This window comes from Corvus cornix, chromosome 6 (genome assembly GCF_000738735.6).
Source record: "Corvus cornix cornix isolate S_Up_H32 chromosome 6, ASM73873v5, whole genome shotgun sequence".
Lineage (NCBI taxonomy): Eukaryota > Metazoa > Chordata > Aves > Passeriformes > Corvidae > Corvus > Corvus cornix.
Genome location: NC_046336.1, coordinates 1,084,909 through 1,090,350, shown reverse-complemented (window position 1 = coordinate 1,090,350; position 5,442 = coordinate 1,084,909). Strand labels below are relative to the sequence as shown.

At 50.9% G+C, this 5,442-nt stretch overlaps 1 long non-coding RNA gene across 2 annotated transcripts; it reads left to right on the top strand.

The window, feature by feature from the left end:
- The first annotated feature begins 911 nt into the window (after positions 1–911).
- LOC109950925 lies at positions 912–4,213 on the top strand. 2 transcript variants are annotated; one of them, XR_005602145.1, is made up of 4 exons: positions 912–1,149; positions 1,920–2,008; positions 2,547–2,602; positions 2,689–4,213. It is a non-coding gene; the product is annotated as an uncharacterized LOC109950925 (long non-coding RNA). The 2 variants fall into 2 exon arrangements; XR_005602144.1 differs by having other exon boundaries at positions 2,547–4,213.
- Positions 4,214–5,442: the final 1,229 nt, after the last annotated feature.

The window sequence follows — 5,442 nt, the reverse complement described above, 5'->3', positions numbered from 1 at the left end:
CATCTGTTAATGCCCTGGCTCCCTGCTGAGGATGAGAGTGATGTTTAATCCAGAGTTAAATACCCTGGCTCTGACCTAGCGCTAATGAGCCGGGCCTTGGTTGAAGGTTGAGAGGCCGCTCAGGAGAAGTTGCAAACCAAAGTGATTCGCTGTTTTTGCTGCTTGGCTGTGGACACAACATGTCCCTGGGCAGAGGCTGGGGGCTGGGGATGTGCCCTTGTGTCACCCTGGTTGGTGCCAAACGGAGGGAGCTCTGCTTGTGCTTCGCTCCCTTTGACGGCGCCTGTGAAAAACGAGGTTCACTCTTAGGAAAATTTGAAGGAAAGTTTAAGAAAAGGGACAATTAGGAGACAACAGCAAAAGGGGCGGTACGGCCGGGTGCTTCGGCAGAGAGCCAAAGGCGCACCTGTACATCCAAAAGATCGGCTTTAAAAGTACATCGCTTATTTCGTGTTCATCACCATCATGCATAATTCATTAATACTTTGGAGTATCATCCCATCAGTCTCATCTTCCTCCTTGGCTCCATTCCGTCTGGTTTCGTGGTTTTTTTTTTTTTTTTTCTTCTGATAAGATTTTCCAGGAATGTGAAGACCCCCCCATCCTTCCCAAACTGAGCACCCCAACTACAGACATTCTACAGCATTACATTACAGAACCCAGGCAAAGCCCCCCCAAAAATAAGTAACATGCAAAACCCAACATCACAATACATTCATAACAATTTTGTAATCCTGCGAAAAGCCAATACCACAGTACATTCATAACAGCGCCGCAGCCTCAGATCACGTTTTCGGAGAGGCACTGAAGGCTGTGTTTAAAAGGACAGGATCTGAGCAAGTCTCCTTCCCGCTCTCTCTGTGTTATGTAAATGCACATTTGCCCCACGTTCCCCTGTTTTAAGCCTCGGGGTAGCTGTGTTGGGGCTCTCAGGTCTGTGGGGTTGGGGCTCTCAGGTCCGTGGGGTTGGGCTCGGCCCCTTTGGAGCCGCGGCTCCCGGTGCTCGCCAGGGCCAGGCGGCCGCAAGGAGCAGCCCAGCTCCGGCACTCCCTCGTGTGCCACTCCCTGCACAAGACCTGGGGTAAGTCGGGGACATCCAGATCTAAAATGCAGATGGCGAATTCCAAAGGCAAGTCTTTGAAGTGCCAGGTAAGCGACGAGGCGCTTCCGAGGGGAGCCGGGACTAAAACGGGATCTACCCGGGGCCACCCAGCACTCGCAGCGTTCGGACACTCTGAGAGGAACTGGGCAGGGAACAGAGCTGGGAAGGGGCTGGAGCCCCAGGAGCGGCTGAGGGAGCTGGGAAGGGGCTCAGGCTGGAGCAAAGGAGGCTCAGGGGGGACCTTGTGGCTCTGCACAAGTCCCTGACAGGAGGGGCAGCCGGGGGGGTCGGGCTCTGCTGGCAGGGAACAGGGCCAGGAGGAGAGGGAACGGCCTCAGGCTGGGCCAAGGGAGGCTCAGGGTGGATATTGGGGCAAATTTCTATCCAAAAAGGGCTGTCCAGGCCTGGCCGAGCTGCCCAGGGAGGTTTGGAGTGCCCATCCCTGGAGGGATTTAAAAGCCCTGTGGATGTGGCACTTGGGGATGTGGTGCAGTGTTCCAGTTGCTTGTGGAGTTATTTCAGATTCATTCTCAGTAATTTCTGGAGATTTCAGTTTGTTACATCCATCTAAACACCCAGAGGTCTTTTCTTTGATTCCATTTTTCCTTGTGTTTTCTTTGTGGTGTCTGACTGCTGCTGGGTTTCCCCTCAGCTCTGGGGGAGGCTCAGAAACCCCTCGGTGTCTCTGTTTAGCTCCCAAATACCCCCAGCCCTAAAACCCAGTGAGATTTTCACTCCACATGCCTGTGATTTCCTGAACATTCTTGAGGTGCTTCTCTAATTTTTTATTTCTCCTTTCCTTCCTATTTCCCTGCAGATGCCTGGGGATGTAATGATGATTCAGTCTCCAATTTACCTGATTCATCATGCGAAATCCACTGACAAAATCTGCTGCTCTCAAATCCTGTAATACTGCGGAGAAAATTTGTTTTCCAGCCAGGATGCATTATGGCTTTTAGGACTTGGAAACTGCATCCTCAATAGCATTACATTTATTTTTTTGTCATTGGGTCGTGCTATTTTTGTTCTGTGGGAACAAAAGTCCAAGGAATTATTTTCATCTATTTCTTTCCTTCCCACCCTCCCCCCCCCCCCTTTTATTTTCCAGGATTAAGACCTTTCAGTCTCAAAGTCTTTATTTCAGTGAGCAGCATTCCTACCCTATCTGAATCCCCATGTTTTTTCCCCACGGGCTTTAGCATCAATCAAATCCTTTTAAATGTCAATTGTGTTGCTTCCTGGGTTATTATTGTTATTTTTGCCATTTTAGATGCTACAAACTGACCTTGCATTGTTGAGAGCAATGCAAAACTGCATCATTACATCCTTGCTTGGCTGATTTTTTCCATGGAACAGGCTGGGAATGTCTGGGGGGGACAGGGGGCAGAATTTTGGGGCTGTTCCAGTGTGGCCTTTCTGCTTAGGCTTGGAATTTTCTGCTTAGGCTTGGAATTACCACACAAACCTGTGCCAGGGAGCGTTTGCTGCCTGCAGTCACAGGTAAATGCTCTTTGTGGGGCTTCTTGGGCTTAGAAAATGATACAAAAATGGAAAACTTGGTAAAAACAGAGAAATTCTTCTCTCAGTGGTCCAAAGGGTGAAAGACCTGCCTTCATCCAGAGCAAACGGAAAAGTTCCTGCCTGCGGTGTGGATTTGACAAGGAAAACAGATGGACTGCCTCTGCTCACACGTGCAGTTACCTCCAGAGGGCTTTTCCAAGCCAGTTGTGGATGAAATGGAGTCCTTGTGCTGGAGAACAGCCCCGCTGTCCTGCTTGGATCTCAGCTGCTCGCTCCTCCTCAGTTTTCTGCCTTAAGTGGATTCCAAGCCCAGCACAGCCTCGTTTTGCCCTCTGAAACTCTGCTTTTGTGGTGCTTTCTCCGGTGCTCTGTAGAAGAGGCTTGATCTGTATTGTCTAATTCTTGTAGCAAATCTCCTCGTTTCAGACCCTGCCTCGTTTTCACTATTTAAATTAAGGTTTCAGCTGTTTTCCTACAGTAAGAATCTGTTAAGCTCTAATTCCTAAAGTGGCATTAGACTTTTTTTTTTAATTATTCCAAGGAAGGGCCACAATGACTGTGAACCTTCTGCTTAATTCCTGATTCTGCGTAAGGAGGGGAAACTTAATCCATTGCTCACCCAGGATGATTTTCACCAAAGGATTACAGTTTTTAAAGGGCAAAGAAAACAGAGTTATTAAAGACAATTAAAGAACCACTTCTCATCTCTTTGCTGCAAAAATTAGGATGCTGAAGAATTCCCTAGGGAATCTCTGTGCTAATTTCCCCTGTTCTTACTTCCCTAATTGTCTAAGAGGGTGTGGGGGTAAATCTGCCTTCGCTTATTGGTGCTGCTGTTCCGTAATAATATCCCGGCCCTGCTGGTGGTGTGGGGTTTCTTTGGATTATCCTGGGAAAGAAATTCTAAACAAATCTGTGCTGCTTTGTTCTCCCTTTGAATGGTGTGAACAGGGTTAGAACATCCTTCATTTCCTGATATTTTCATTTATAACGACATGATTTACAGCTCGTGGGGTATTTATTTCTCCAGGAAGCTTTCAATAAAGGATGAAGCTTTCAGGATCTTTTATAAACAACGTGTCAGGTGTGGAGTTAATAGAGTTTAGATCTGGTTGCTTCACAGGTAACTCCAAAAACCCAAGAATTTGATTCACAAGGCAAAGGAATGTTGCACTAGGAAGGGCCAGCTGAGGGCCAAGCCAGGCTGCCGCTCCCAGCAGCACTGGGATGATCTGTCAGCACTGCCCTGCTGCTTCTGTAATTCATTCCCCTCAAATTGTCGGCTTAATTGATGAGAGGGGATGACAACCTGGCAGTAGACAACACCAATTTGCCAGCGTGGTTGGGTGCCATCGTGGGTGCCAGCAGGGCTGAGCTGTTATTCCCACTCAGGGCAGGAGCTCTGGTGATTTGCAGGAAAACCATCACCAGTGATAGGACAGCAAATCTGTCACCCAGGGTGTCCTTTTGTCCCTCTTTACTGCAGAACTTCCCCACTCACCCTCTGGACTCTTCTCTCCCTCACTCAAACTCTGCTGCTCCACAGATTGCCTCAAAAATTGGGAAAAGGGAAACATAACATTGAAAGGAGGAGCCCAGCCCTGCCCTGTGGGCAGGCACAGGATGGGCTGGGTCTTGGCTGTCAGCCCCACAGCCCAGCAGGACCAGGGAATCCCAGCCTGGATGGGTGGGAAGGGAATTAAAACCATCCAGTGCCACCCCTGCCATGGGCACCTCCTACTGTCCCAGGCTGCTCCCAGCCCCAGTGTCCAGCCTGGCCTTGGGCACTGCCAGGGATCCAGGGACAGCCCCAGCTGCTCTGGGCACCCTGTGCCAGGGCCTGCCCACCCTGCCAGGGAACAATTCCTTCCCAATCTCCCATCCAGCCCTGCCCTCTGGCAGTGGAAGCCATTCCCTGTGTCCTGTCCCTCCATCCTTTGTCCAAAGTCTCTCTCCATGTTTCTTGTTGGCCCCTTCAGGCCCTGCGAGGCCACACTGAGGTCACCCCAAAGCTTCTCCTCTCCAGGCTGAGCACCCCCAGCTCTCCCAGCCTTCCCTCCCAGCAGAGCTGCTCCATCCCTCTGATGCCCTTGGTGCCTCTCCAGGGATGGGGCAGCCACAGCTCCTCTGTGCCAGGGCTTTCCCACCCTCCCTGCCTCAAACTTCTCCTTCTCAGGGCAGGCCAGGCCTCAGTGTGCTGCTGTCACCTGCAGAGCTCTCCTGGTCAGCAGGAGCAGCCCTGGAGGCACATCCAGGCATGGAATGTGGCATTCCCACTGTCTTGCTCCCTGACACATCCAGAAGAGCCCCCACAGCCCCCAGGATCCCCACTGGTGTTCCCGACATGATCCAACGCTGCTTCCCGGTGCAGCTGCTTCTGTCACCTGCAAGGCACAAAGGAACTGGGAATTTGCACTCCAGTGCTTCCCAAGGAACCAGAGGATGTCACCTTGTGCGCTGGAGGTGACTCGTCACCACTCATCAAAGCGTGGTGTAAAAGGAGCTGTGTAAAACAAGGAGCACCTGCAGCAAATCCCAGTGTCCTGATGGGATTCTAGGAGGGTTCCCAGCCCGGAATGCTACCTGGAGAAAACACAAACAGAGCCACGGCAAGAAATAAACAATGCATTGATTTAATCCTGTGAAGATTTAACGTTTCCTCTTTAGGGGGAGCAGTCCCTCACGGCATTGTTGAATTGGCTCATTTTCAGGGTGTCACTGCAGACCTTGCTGGGAGGGGCTGAATCCCTCCTGGGGGTTCAGAGGAGGGCTCTGACACAAAACTGGGGACCTGAAGATGCCCCAAACCCGGGGCTGGG